Source organism: Lissotriton vulgaris, chromosome 6 (genome assembly GCF_964263255.1).
Source record: "Lissotriton vulgaris chromosome 6, aLisVul1.2, whole genome shotgun sequence".
Classification (NCBI taxonomy): Eukaryota; Metazoa; Chordata; class Amphibia; order Caudata; family Salamandridae; genus Lissotriton; species Lissotriton vulgaris.
In genome coordinates, this window is record NC_141694.1 from 147,521,750 (window position 1) to 147,534,707 (window position 12,958).

A 12,958-nucleotide genomic window follows, 5' to 3' on the forward strand; every position below is an offset into this window, starting at 1 on the left:
TTGGGACTTCCCTGGTAGTGGCGGGGGCCGGCCATTTAAGCCCTCATTTTATTTTCAACCGGAAGTGCTGTGTGAAGCGAGCGCGCCATGTGATCTGCTACAGGTGAGTTGTCGGTTTGGGAGTGTTGGAGACCGGGGAAGTTACTGTGCGAGGGAGTGTTGTTCCCCCCTTCTCTTACAATTAGTGGGGAAAAGAGGGGGGGCTTATTTATAAGCTCCTTGCGCCACTATGCCACTTTTTAAAGTGACATATCTTTCTCCACCACCCTCTCCCAGAGGATCTCAGGCCTGTGAAAGGTGAAACTAGGCCACATTCCTATAAATGCGATGGCTGTTCTGATGTGGCGTCACCATCACTTCCCTCTGCCTCCCTCTCTCACACAGAATTCCTCTTTATCTCCATCCCCTCGTCCCACCCCTTCGCATGCCCCATCTTTGTCTTTCATCTCTACATGCATGGTATCTGATTTTACCTAAAAGAGGCCACTTATAACCAGGTCCCCAGCTTCTGACCCCAGCAGGGTTTGTCTGAGCCTCTCATCCTTGTGAAGTAAAATATTAGGAGGTGTCTTCATGAGGTATTGGGTGTGATGTCATCTTACAGTGGATTTAATGTAATGTCATGATTTTTGGCACGTGTTTACCACTTATGTGTTATCTTCGGTCACTGGTATTAGCTTGTCTGCAGTGTAGGGGGGCATCATACAAGTGTCAGGGTAAATGGACTAATCTGGAAAGGGTCAAATCCTTCTTGAAACCCTTCAAACTTATCTCAGTATTGTGTTGTGGAAAAAAGAGCTTGTGCAGCTTTAATTAAATAGGTGAGTAGAGCGCTTCCCGTGGTAACTGTCAGCTGCAGGTTACACAGTCTGGTCCCTCTGAGAGAGGTCAGGAAGTCCAGTGCCTGCTGGGGTGGTCTGTAGATAACAAGCAGGTAATGTGTTCTAATGCTAGTAAGGTCGCTTGGTTGGTTTATAAACCTGCTGAACATGTATACATAATATGGGGGAGTCTGGTTGAAATCACATTACAAAAATGCTTTACCTCTCAAAAATGTATACATTAAGGTACATGGAAATGCAACACCTCATCCGCAATCACAAGATGACAGAGGCTACCACCCCTATTTTCAGCACAGGGAGTGAGAGAAGCAAACCTTTAAAATGTGAAGGACACAGGGAACCCGCAGGTTTAGAGAGTCATCAGGTCTCAATCACTGTCGGGGCATCAGTTCTTACAGTGGGGGTAGTGCCCGATGGTGCCTTCGTACTGCACCCCCAGGTGTTCTAAGCGAACCCTTGAATCACTTTAACAAAACAGCTGTAGTGAACACGCCAATATTCACAATCCTTTCTATTTCATTATTTAAAACATTAGGCTGCAATGAATCACTTTAAAAATTATTTTTCCAAGTTTAGTACTTTGAATCCGATAAAGAAAATGAGGATGAAAGTAAAAGAGACACTTATCCCAAGTAATGAACACAGGGATGTTGACACAGAATGACCGGCAGTGAAAACACCCTCAGAGTGCAAGAAATGGGGACACTAGAGAAGTGTGGGTGTAAGAGATGGAGGCACAAGAGAGGCGATAGACAGAAGTCACAGGCAACTCTAAGGTCCCCTTGTTATAATCTGCTGTGACACCACAAACGGACCTGGGGTCACGCCGCCTTCAGAAGCATATAGGAAACTCGTATATACACTGCACTTTAAAAAAAAGCCTTCTGCTGTGAAACTACAGCTATAAAGAGTCAAGTTCCCACCCTCAGTGGTGTAGCAAGGGGGGGTGGTGGGGGCGGTCCACCCTAAGGCGGCACTATTTTGAGGGCGGCGGCCGCGCAGCACTGGCCCATTGCGGAGGCCTTTATAATTTATTTAGGGACATTGACTTCTGTCAGTCAGTGTCCTCAAATAAATTATAAAGGCCGCCGCAACGGGCCAGTGCTGCGCGGCCGCTGTTTTGCAAGCGCTGCTCCCAGCATGCTTTAGGGCTTCTGCTACAATCATGTTGTTCCTCTGCGCAGCAGCACCGCACCGCACATGACTTCCTGGCTGCAGCTGCCCCATGCGGCGTCAGCGGTGTGCTGATAGTGTGCTGGGCCGGTCGAGGTCACTGAGCCACACTGTGACGTTCTAAATGTAGCCTCTCTGTTGTGACCGGAAAAATCGTGCTGTTTTTCGGGTTTGCCCCCAACACGTCAGAGCAGGAGCCTTCGAGCGCCTCTCCTGACCTCTCCTTGACTTGGGCCAGAGTTCCTCAGCTCTGCCTGCATTCCCAGTGCTGCTCAAACTCGCTTGAGCCTGCCAGGCGGCGCTGCCCAGAGTTTTGGCAAACCAAGCAGAAAGACCTGCCCTGGCCTGTGCATGTCGCCTGGCAGGCCAGTGGGCGAGGCCGGCACCCGGGTCACCTTTTTGATTAGCTGCGGTCCGTCTCCTTGGGTACCGAGAGCAATCGGAAATACTGCAATCCCAGCGGAGTGTGGGCATCAGATCCTTTCGGTCTCTCGAGCTGCACTGGGGCCGCTTGCCTGGCGTGGGAGACCGACCACCGCCCGGCTGGTGCACTCGGTGATCACCGGTGCCGAAGGACACACAGGGTGCGTTGGTGATGCATGGAGCTGCCCATGAACATGGTGGACCCAGGTAGGGGATGTTTGTTTCAGAACTGCTGCTGCTGCACCATGGGACTCGCATCCGAATCCGAATTCCTGGAAATTAATATTTACATGACTCCGGAGAAGTCTCCTTGCTCTAGAACACTAGAATATATTTATTCCACACCTTGGCTTGGAGCTTTCATCACCCCCACACACATTTATTAGTGCTTTTCACTGGACTCAGTTTACCCTCTCCACTGGTGCCTCAATTGTGTAAAGCCGCTTGGACTTTCACTGAAGTGTGGCCGTCTCGAGCCACTGGAATTCCCCGCAAGCCCCCGCAGCTAGATCTCGCCCTTTCTCTGCATCTGTGCTCCTTTAGTATCAATGTTAGGAGGACTCTCAAGTTCTCAAGCCTCCTGTTGCTTCCCTGTGCTTTGTGTCCATCTGAGGCCTTCGCCTTTCCATACACAACTTCAGAAAAAGCTTAGTTGACCAAAGCAGGGCGGTCCCTAACAGCCAGAGGAGGTGTAATAATGTGGCTTGAAGAAAAGGAGAGTTCACACGTCATGTAGTATTTGGTGTCAGGTCGTGACTTGTCATTTACCGTCTTGTGTATGATACTATCCCAGGCTTCTGAACATATCTACGCTCTATGAGGGATGCAAGATGCATTCTGGGATATGAAGTCCTGCCTACGGGAGGCAGTGGTTCATGGCAAAGTTAGACAGTTTTGGTCTCTTATTGGGGAGGGTTGTGGTGCAAGAGTTGGTCCCCTCCAAATTCCCATTCCTGAATCGTTATGGGTCAATTATATCTCCACTTTATACGCTATGAATGGGCAGTCGGTTGAGCTTAGGGGCCTTAGTATTGGGCTTGATTCCACAATAGAGGCCCCTTCAGAAAGAACTATTGAACAGGCGATTAAGGACATGCATACTTCAGGAGCCATGGGACCAGATGAACTCCCGATATCTGTCTTGAAACAGGGACCAATTTTATGGAGCAAAATACTGTTTCCTGTTTTCAGATTTTGCTTCATGAAGAAAATTGTCCCCTCCTCTTGGAAAGGGAGCATACTGGTGCCACTATTCAAGAAGGGCGATAGGGATATACCGAAGAACTATCGTCAAATAGCCCTCCTTGATGCAATTGGAAAAGTTTTCACCAAATGTTTGTTATCCTTAATTAATGATTGGGTTGATGCGAACCACATATTACCCCTAGAACAGACTGGCTTCCGCAAAGGGCACGGCACCTTAGATAATCTTACCGCACTGCAGATCATTTCTTTTTTTTGAAAACCTTTATTGTGCAGATGAAGGCATACATATACGGGCCTACAACCAGTCAGGCCGGCCACGACACAGTATGAAAGCGCATGAAGCAATAATAAGATTTCCCGGCAGTCACCCAGCTTTGTACAAGCACGCGATCTAATAGTAAAAGGGCTGAATATGACCGCTGGAAACAGGATTAAGGAAGGTTAATTTTATAACATAATAGGGAGTATAGCAGGATCTACTGCAACTTTTCGCCATCAAAGTTCCCTAGGCGGGCCATAGGTCTAACAGCAAAACAGAAGGGCATCGATAAAAACATGTAGCAGCCGCATTTTACAGGAATCAACTTATGGACACCCCAGTTCAGAACAGTCCCACCGTGGCCCAACACGCACCCATCGACCACCTATATATATGCAAGTACATAACAGAGGAACCAGAGCAGCAGCTTAGTTGTATTCATCCTCTTTACTAACCCAGGGAGAAAGAAAAAAAGGAGGGGGAAAGAGGGAGGAAAAAGTGTCAGAGAAGGGGGAGAAAGAACGCAGCGCTGCTACACGCGCCCCACAGCGATAAAAACGCGCAAAACTGGGAAATCCGCTATCGGGATAGGGCGTGCAAAGTCATAATATACGCGCAATCAATGTCGTAGAAGCAAGCAAATCAATCCCTGTCCCGCCAGCCATCATACCACGGGATACACGTACAGCCACAGCGTCCCGATAAAGGGGATACAAAAGAGCCATAGAACGAAAAGAAAAACAAACAGTAAAGAAACCCCAACCCGTCCACCCCACCCTGCACCCCTGCAGAAGGCTACGGCCTACCCCCCCAGCAGCGTGCCTGTCGCCCTAAATAGAAACCCGAAATATAGAAGAGTAGAAAGTGAGAAAAGGAACAAAACAGAGATGAGGGGGAAAAAGAACCAGTGGGAGAGGAGACCTGTAATCGAGTCGTTCGGCCCTCACCCCCCGCCTTCACACTTATGAAACCACATCTAAGCGGGAGCGACACAACCTCAAGTATCAGAAATATCCGAAGGAATCGGCCATATTGGCACAGCTGCGGGCAGACCTCATCTCTATCCGTTAACCAGTAGTCCGCCGGGTCCAGACCGGCTCACCCCGTCCACTCCTGACCATGGCCATCATGCGCAGTAGTATAGTAGGTAGCAAACAGTACAAGATGAAACGGACACAGGATCGGAACAAATAAGGCCAGGGGTGTAAACCAGAGGACCCCAGTATCAAACGGCAGAGTATGCAATGATTGCGGCAGTCCAGACTTTCCAATAGCAGCATCAGGAGCAGCAAGCAATATGGGTGTAGTCTCGCCACCCAAGAAAGCGAGGTCTCCCCCGCGGGGTGACAGCGGGGCCACACCAAAGCAGTTCGAGTCGAGCAGCCACCTCGCTTCCCAGTCATTCGGGCACGAACGGGCCCCGACGTGGGGCCCACGCCCACATCCGCCACAATCGAAGCCACTTGGAGATTCAGGGCCGCAGGCGCACAGTCCTGCAGAAGCACAGCGGCAGCATTCCTCGCAGCAGCCGAGGAAGGCGAAGGAGCACACATCTGAAATCGAGCCGCGTCCACGAGGGACGGCCCAGCAAACATGGCGGCAGATCGATTGTCTTTCACACCGGAGCCGAAGACCATGGCCTCACATAAAGAATGTAGGGCTCCAAGGACATCACCAATCGTGGGCTCACGATCACAGATCCCGGCCATTGCGCGCTTCAGCGGCCCAGGTTCGCCACTCCGAGTAAGTCTGTGACTCAAGGCTCCGGTCGCCATCTTGTAAATTCAGCCGCGCCTCTCCGTGCCTCAACTGCTGGAGTGGGCTCTCAAGCAAGGCCCACCGCTAAAGTCCACTCGAGCCATGGAAATGGCAACCTTGGTGCAGAAAGGAGGGCCACCAAAAACGGGGACCGCCAGCAGCACCGTCCAACGGACGCCGCCCGCCGAATCCGGGCAAAGGGCTTCAAGATGGCCGGACAGGGCAACAATGGGGGGGCATGCCTCCTGCACGGTCGACCCCCATCCGCGGCGGGCCGCGCCCTACCACAGGGCCCCCAGGCCGCCAGACCGGACCCGGTCAGTCGCCACCGGTACAACCGCACAATGGCCTCTTCAGCCGACTCCTCTCCTCCACCAAGGGCCGCCGCCGCCTTCACTCCGGCCGGCCGCCACAGGCAAGTCCCCGGTCTTCACGCCGCGGAAGCCCCGGACCAAGCAAGGGCATAACTCCAGATCCGCGGCACACAGGAGCCCCCGGGACAAACGGTGAGTGCGAGCATTGTTTCACCTCTCCTTCTCTTGTTGAGTGTGTCTTCTTTCGGAACAGGATGAAGGTCAGGATATGCGTTTAGGCAGGAAGGTCGGCGGAGCCGAGCTACAGTGCGGCCATCACGGTCGCGAGCTTGGCTCCTCCCTCCGCAGATCATTTCTGATAAGTATGTAAGGGTCCGTGGGGGTTATGTGTATGCAGCATTTATAGACTTCTCTACAGCATTCGATAAAGTGGATCGCCCCCTGCTGTGGAGAAAGCTATCCGCCATGGGCATGCCTCCTCACTTGCTAGATCTGGTGCAGGTTTTACATACTGATACATGGTGTCGTGTCCTGCAAGGTGGAGAAAGGGGGTTATCACGTGTCATTCCGTCAATTATTGGATTAAAACAGGGTTGTCTCCTAGCTCCACTGCTCTTTTCCCTGTATATTGCGGATCTCCCTGCATCTCTCTCCTCAAGTGACGGTATAGCCCCGGTTGTAGGGGGAACCCCTATTTCCTGCTTGTTATATGCAGATGACATTATAATACTGGATCTAACACCTAAAGGGTTGGCCAATCGTCTTCTTGCATTAGATCTTTTTGCCGAAGCCCATTACTTGAGGATAAATGCAACAAAAAGCAAAATTATGTGTATTGCAGGGAGAAAAAAGTTAAAGTATAAGAACTTTGTTTGGACAGTTGGTGGCCAAAATTGGAGGTGGTAAAGACTTATGTCTTTCTAGGAAAAATCATTTCCAATAATTTGAGTGACAAGCCCCACACCGATAACAACACCCACAAAGCTTTGTCTCAGGGAAAAGGCTTGACTGCATTATATTCAGCCACGGGGGGAAGACATTTCGATTGCCTACTGGAAGTCTTCAGGGCAAATATTCCATCTTCACTTTTGTATGGAATGGAACTGGTTGATTTAAGGCAATGGAATTTCTTACATTCTGTAGAAGGGAAGTTGTTAAGATCTATATCTTCTCTTAACACCGCTTGCTCAGCGGCTGCCTGCAGACTTGAATATGGCCTTCGCAGTAGCTGGGTGCAGGGCCTAGCAGCGGTAGTACGGTGGGTTGCCAGTTTGACTAGAGGAGAAATGGGTTCATTAAGAAATCTTATGAAGGTTGAACTGTTGGGCAGCTTAAAGGAGTACTCGCAAATTGTTAAGAATTTCAGAAAGGCGGTCGCCCTTCTCCAATTGGAAGAGAGCACTCTTTTTATTGTTTCTGCTGCACAATTAAAATCACTTTTGAAAGAGGCATCTTGGGATCTTAGTTTTAAAATGGACAAGGAGGCTATTTATTTTAAGAAGGGAGCTAACCATCTTACTGACTCGTATGAGAGGAAAGCTATGCAACCCTATGTCGCCTGGAATCTACCACATGTCATTCGGCGATTTTGGTTTCTCCTAAGACAGGATTTGTTGTCATTAAACAATCTATTGGCAAAGTGGTATGGTGCTCCTGCAATTTGTAATTTTTGCAACTTGTCCACCCAGGATTGCTTGCACGTTTTCTTCATATGCCCTGTATTGCGCCCATTTCGGCGTAAGTGGTTAAGATATGTATGTCTGCAATTGGGTATTTTAAATGCTAACTCTTTCTTACTTGCATTGTATAATCCCCCAAATGAAATCGTCTGTTTTAATATTTTTAACTTTTTTAAATGTTTTTTAGCTATTTATTGATGGCTTTTGTAGTATGTGAATTTGATTACTCTGTACTTTTGTAAACATTGTAGATGTCTATCTTGCATTGAATGGGTCTTGTATTGTGTATGGTTTTTATGTGGATCTCCTCGGAGTTCCAAAACATAATAAAAGAATTGAATTGAAAGTCCTGCCTACTCCATATTAAATGCAATGCATTATATTCCGTTCTATTTTACATGGGCTTGTAGTCTTGTGAGGTATGTGTCCAAGGAAATAGCTGTTTAATTTAGCAGATTATCTAGGGTATGTCGGGATTGAACATCGCATCCAGAGGGTTGTGGGACATATTGTTTAACTTCATCCAGTGCTGCCTGTCAGAATTATTACAACCACGTTCTACTTCTACATGAAGTACAGTGAACCATGTCAGACATCGCGAGGCAGCACGTGCTGCCCCTTTTCAAGCCGGATCACTTGAACGATCTTCAACTTGCCGCACGACTAGTGCGCAGTCATGATTATCTTCAGCTGCCTGCTCTGTTACTCACGATCTCTCCGTCCTAAGCTCTACTCTGAACTCCATTCAAAACTGGATGTCAACACATCAACTGATAATGAATCCCTCCAAAACTGAATTCCACCTCCTCTCCTCCTCACTTTCTCCTCCCCCGGTTGAATCATGGGTGGAACAGATGAATTTACTGAACAATAAACCCATCATTGTCGACAGCGTAAAATCCCTTGGTGTCATACTCGACACAAAACTCAATCTACTCTCCCACATTAATTCAATTGCAAAGTCTGCTAGATACCAACTGCGCCTTCTTTGGGGGATTCGTCGCTTCTTCCTGGAGCATCACCTTAAAATCCTGGTCCAATCGCTGGTTCTCTCCAGACTGGACTACTGCAATTCTCTTCTTACTGGCCTCCCCAAATCCCACCTGTCCCCCCTTAAGTCTGTTCTCCATTCAGCAGCTAATTTCATTTATGGGGCCAAAAGAAGCGACCACATCACACCCATGTTATCCACCCTCCGCTGGCTTCCCATCGAGGCAAGATCTATCTACAAGACTGATTGCATCACCCACAAAGCCTTGCACTTCTCCTCTCCTCGCTACCTGGCGAATAAACTGAAACTCTCTGGAGGCTCTAGACCATCACGAAATGCGGAAAATGGACTGCTTGATCCTCCCGCTTTCAAGAAGGAAAGATCAATGGCCCAATCCTTTTCAGGCAACGCGGTGAGAATCTGGAACTCACTTCCGCCTCAGCTCCGGCCCACCTCCTCCTCCCAGGCCTTCAAAACTGACCTCAAAGTTCTCCTCCTTCAAAGGCACTTTCAAATTTAATTCATGCCCTCTCTATTATCTGAAGGAAGTAGTGCCTTCCCAGTGTGATCCTGTGGTTTGAGAGTCTGCCATTTATTGCATTATTTCCCTTTTACCTGTGTTTGGTACTCTTTTGTAACATGCACACGTCACTTTTCTCTTGTAACACACTGTTTGCTACCTCTTACATTTTGTTTGCTTTCGATACTTGCACAAGTGCCACCATTGCCTACGTAACGTTTGTTCTAGTGTTTGAGTGTCTGCCATGTATTGCAGTATTTTACCTCTACTTGTACTTTGTACGCTTTTGTAACCTGCATACATGTCACTTTTTCCTCCTGTAATGCACTGTTTGCTACCTCTTGTATTTGTTTGCTCACGATTGTCACTTTTGTCTCATGTAACTTAGCGTTTGCTTTTGTAATTTGTTCACTTGCAATGTTCTCATGTATCAGTTCTGTTACTATTGTGAAGCGCTCTGACACCTTCGGGTAAAGTCTGCGCTATATAAAAACGCATAAATAAATAAATAGTTTTGCACTCACTCACAGCCTGTGTCTGTTGAATTACTCGTTTTCACGAGACGTGACACTCCATATACAGCCGCACTAAAATCGTGTTAGGCCGCTCGGGGTTTCTGAGCCACACTGTGTCACTTAAGTCAATAGAGCCTAGTGTAGCTCTGACAGCATGTAGGGTCATTGTGTGATCTGTGCCTTGGGTAGATAGAGGTTACCCAACCGGGGGAGGGGTGGGTGCAGACCTCTCAGGGTTAATGATTTTTATTACAGTTGGAGTCAAGTTAGCTTTCGGAAAAAAACATTTCTACTCATTTATGTTGCATTTTTTTATTCAACCCCAGCGTGTTTCCCTTGTTTTCATTGCTTAATGTTAGTTTCGTGAAGGTGTCACTCATTGTCATTGAAACGTAACTCATAATTTCACAGAAATTATGAAACGTCACTCATAGCAGTCTGAAACCTTGGCAGCTATGGTGCTCTCTCTGTTATGTGTAGAGGGAGTGGGTTGCAGGCTCTGGCCTTGGCCTTGGACACAGTGACAAACCGGCACAGTAACAGGGGCAGTGTTTTAAATGGGCCTGCACTTCAAAATACTCTTCTCTTCAGTAATTGAACTGTTGTTTCGCAGTTTTGTAACAGTACAGAGGTGTTAAAAGTACTACAATGTTCCATGTATATTGAGCAGTTTTCGGGCACCACACAGTGTCAAGTAAACTCTGGTGATAAATGTACCTGCTGGAGAGAAATGGGAGTTTCATCTAGTGGCAGGTTTCATTTCTGTGAGGTAGCGCATGTGGTAATATTATAGCTGCCAAGTATTCGCATTGCTAATGTGACATTTCCATTGATGCAGTGACTTATGAAAGACATTCCACATCGAAATGTGACACTTCAAAAACATTTTATACTGTGTTAAAATAAGGAGTTGCATATTCATTGTGCTTTAAGTCATAGGCTGGGACATCATAGCACTTTAAATACAGAAGTTGTTAACCACCACTCCTTACCCACCACCACCAGGAATCTATTCCTTTGCTGTCTGGTTACACTCATCTGTAGTAACTGAATGAAGCAATAAAATATCACAATGCAAACAAATGCATTTCCTACCGATTACTTTAACTTGGATTTATCTTTAAACATATAGGGCCCGATGTAGGTGTCTATTTACCGACCGGTAAATGGTCATTCCTGATGTAGGGGGCCTATTTTACCGATTCGGTAAATTTACCGAATCTGTAAATTTACCGAATCGGTAAAATACCGAATCGGTATATTTACCGATTCAGTAACTTCCACATGTAGGTGGGACTCTTCGGAGTCCCACAGGCCAGTCAGAATCGGTATTTTACCACCAAATCCTATTGGGTGGTAAAATACCGAATATAGGTGTGCATGCACATGTGTGCATGCACACCAGTGGCATGTGACACACAGACATGCCCTTAGGGAATGTCTGAGTGCCACATGGCACACGTGCCTGAATTCAGGGTGCTAGAAGGTGTCAAAGTGACACCCCCTGCACCCTCGCAAAAATCGGTATTTACCGAATCGGTAAATACTGATTCGGTAATGACCATTGATTCCTATGGGATGCAATGCCCATAGGAATCAATGGGCTTTACCGATTCGGTATTTACAGAATCGGTAAATACCGAATCTTAACGATTCGGTATTTACCGATTCTGAAATACCTACATTTCCCCCCTTCTAATTTACCACTTCTTAAATACCGAATCGGTATGATTCGGTATTTTAGAAGTGGTAATTTAGAATTACCTACATCGGGCCCCTGGTGTGCCTTTATTTTATATGCTGTTACCTGAAGGTGAAGATAATTAAAACTTGTGACCGAATAAACATATTTTGGGGCAGATTTACAAGCCCCTCGCGCCTCTTTTACGCTGCTGTTGCGTCACTTTTGTGACGCAGTGGCGGCGCAAAAGATGCGCCCTGGTGCGGGTTATTTACAACGTGACACATCTGGGAGATGCATCACGTTGTAAAGCCCTGCGTCAGAAGGAGGCGTTCTGGCGCAGGGGGTGCGTTCCGGCGCCGGAACACCTCCTAAAAGTGGCTGAGTGAAATCTACAAGATTTCACTGAGTCACTTTGGGTCCCATTCTGCGTCAAAACCCTGCGCCTGCTTTAAGCATGCGTAAGAATTGACGCAGCATTGTGAGAATAGGCCCGCTAGAGCATTGCTGGAGCTGCGTCGCGCTTGCGACGCAACTCCAGCAATGCGCCACTTTTACGGCACAGATGCGTTCACGCATCTGTGCCACTTTTGCCCATGGTGCGCCACATTGTAAATGCGGCGCATCCATGGTGGCGGAGGCATGGCGCACAATAAGTGGCGCATCCCTGCTGATATGCAGGGATGAGCCACTTATTGTAAATCTGCCCCTCAGTCCTTCCAGCTTTGTTTTTAACTTACTGCCCCTCCCAACCCTCTTCCCCCTCATCCGGCCTGGTACTGCCCCAACTGCAGAACTCAAGTTAGTCTAGTGATCAGGTGCATAGGACTCACCTGTAGTATCCTGAAGGTGCTGCCAAGGGAATTGTGGTCAAACCCAGTGTGTTGGACCGGTCTGCAGACATTGCTTAGGTCATGGACGGGGCAGATAGGGGACAAGGGTCTTGCACAAGCTGTGATGTTATGAGTGAGATGTCACAAACAGGGTAGGTAGAACTGATGTAGGTTTTGGGTTTCCCTCTGCTTTTCCTTTATCAGCGTAGCTAGGTGGGGGCGGTCTGCCCTAGGCAGCACTATTTTGGGGACGGGGCTGTCTAGCCCTGGGCCGTGTCATGTATGTGCATGTAACTTGATTGATCGAGGTAACTATTAGTGGCGATACTACGTGTCTCTCTGACCTCTTTCAGGTGCTCGCCGTCCTTTTTCCCAAACAACCCCCCAGGGGGACGGCAATCTGAAGGATAGCCCCAGGCGCCACAAGCTTGGCTACGGACGCCTCTTGCAGATCTGTTAAAACATTCTTAAGTTACTTGCCACCTCTATCCTGATTATAAACAGCTTATTGTTGATCTGCAGGTTGATGATGAGTGAACAGGAGTTTAAGCTGCCATGAACGTCATAGTCAAGGGGGTGGGGTAAAACTACCTCAAGATCAATCACACAAATCGGAACCCTTTACTGTTTTCCATAAACTGGATCTCGGGGCAACTCTTTTTGGCCATCTAATATAGGGGAAAGTCCCATACCTGTTCTAAAACAAGAAACTTGGGCCTCGCTCTGGACATAAACTAGATTTAAGATATCCAGATCTCCATTTT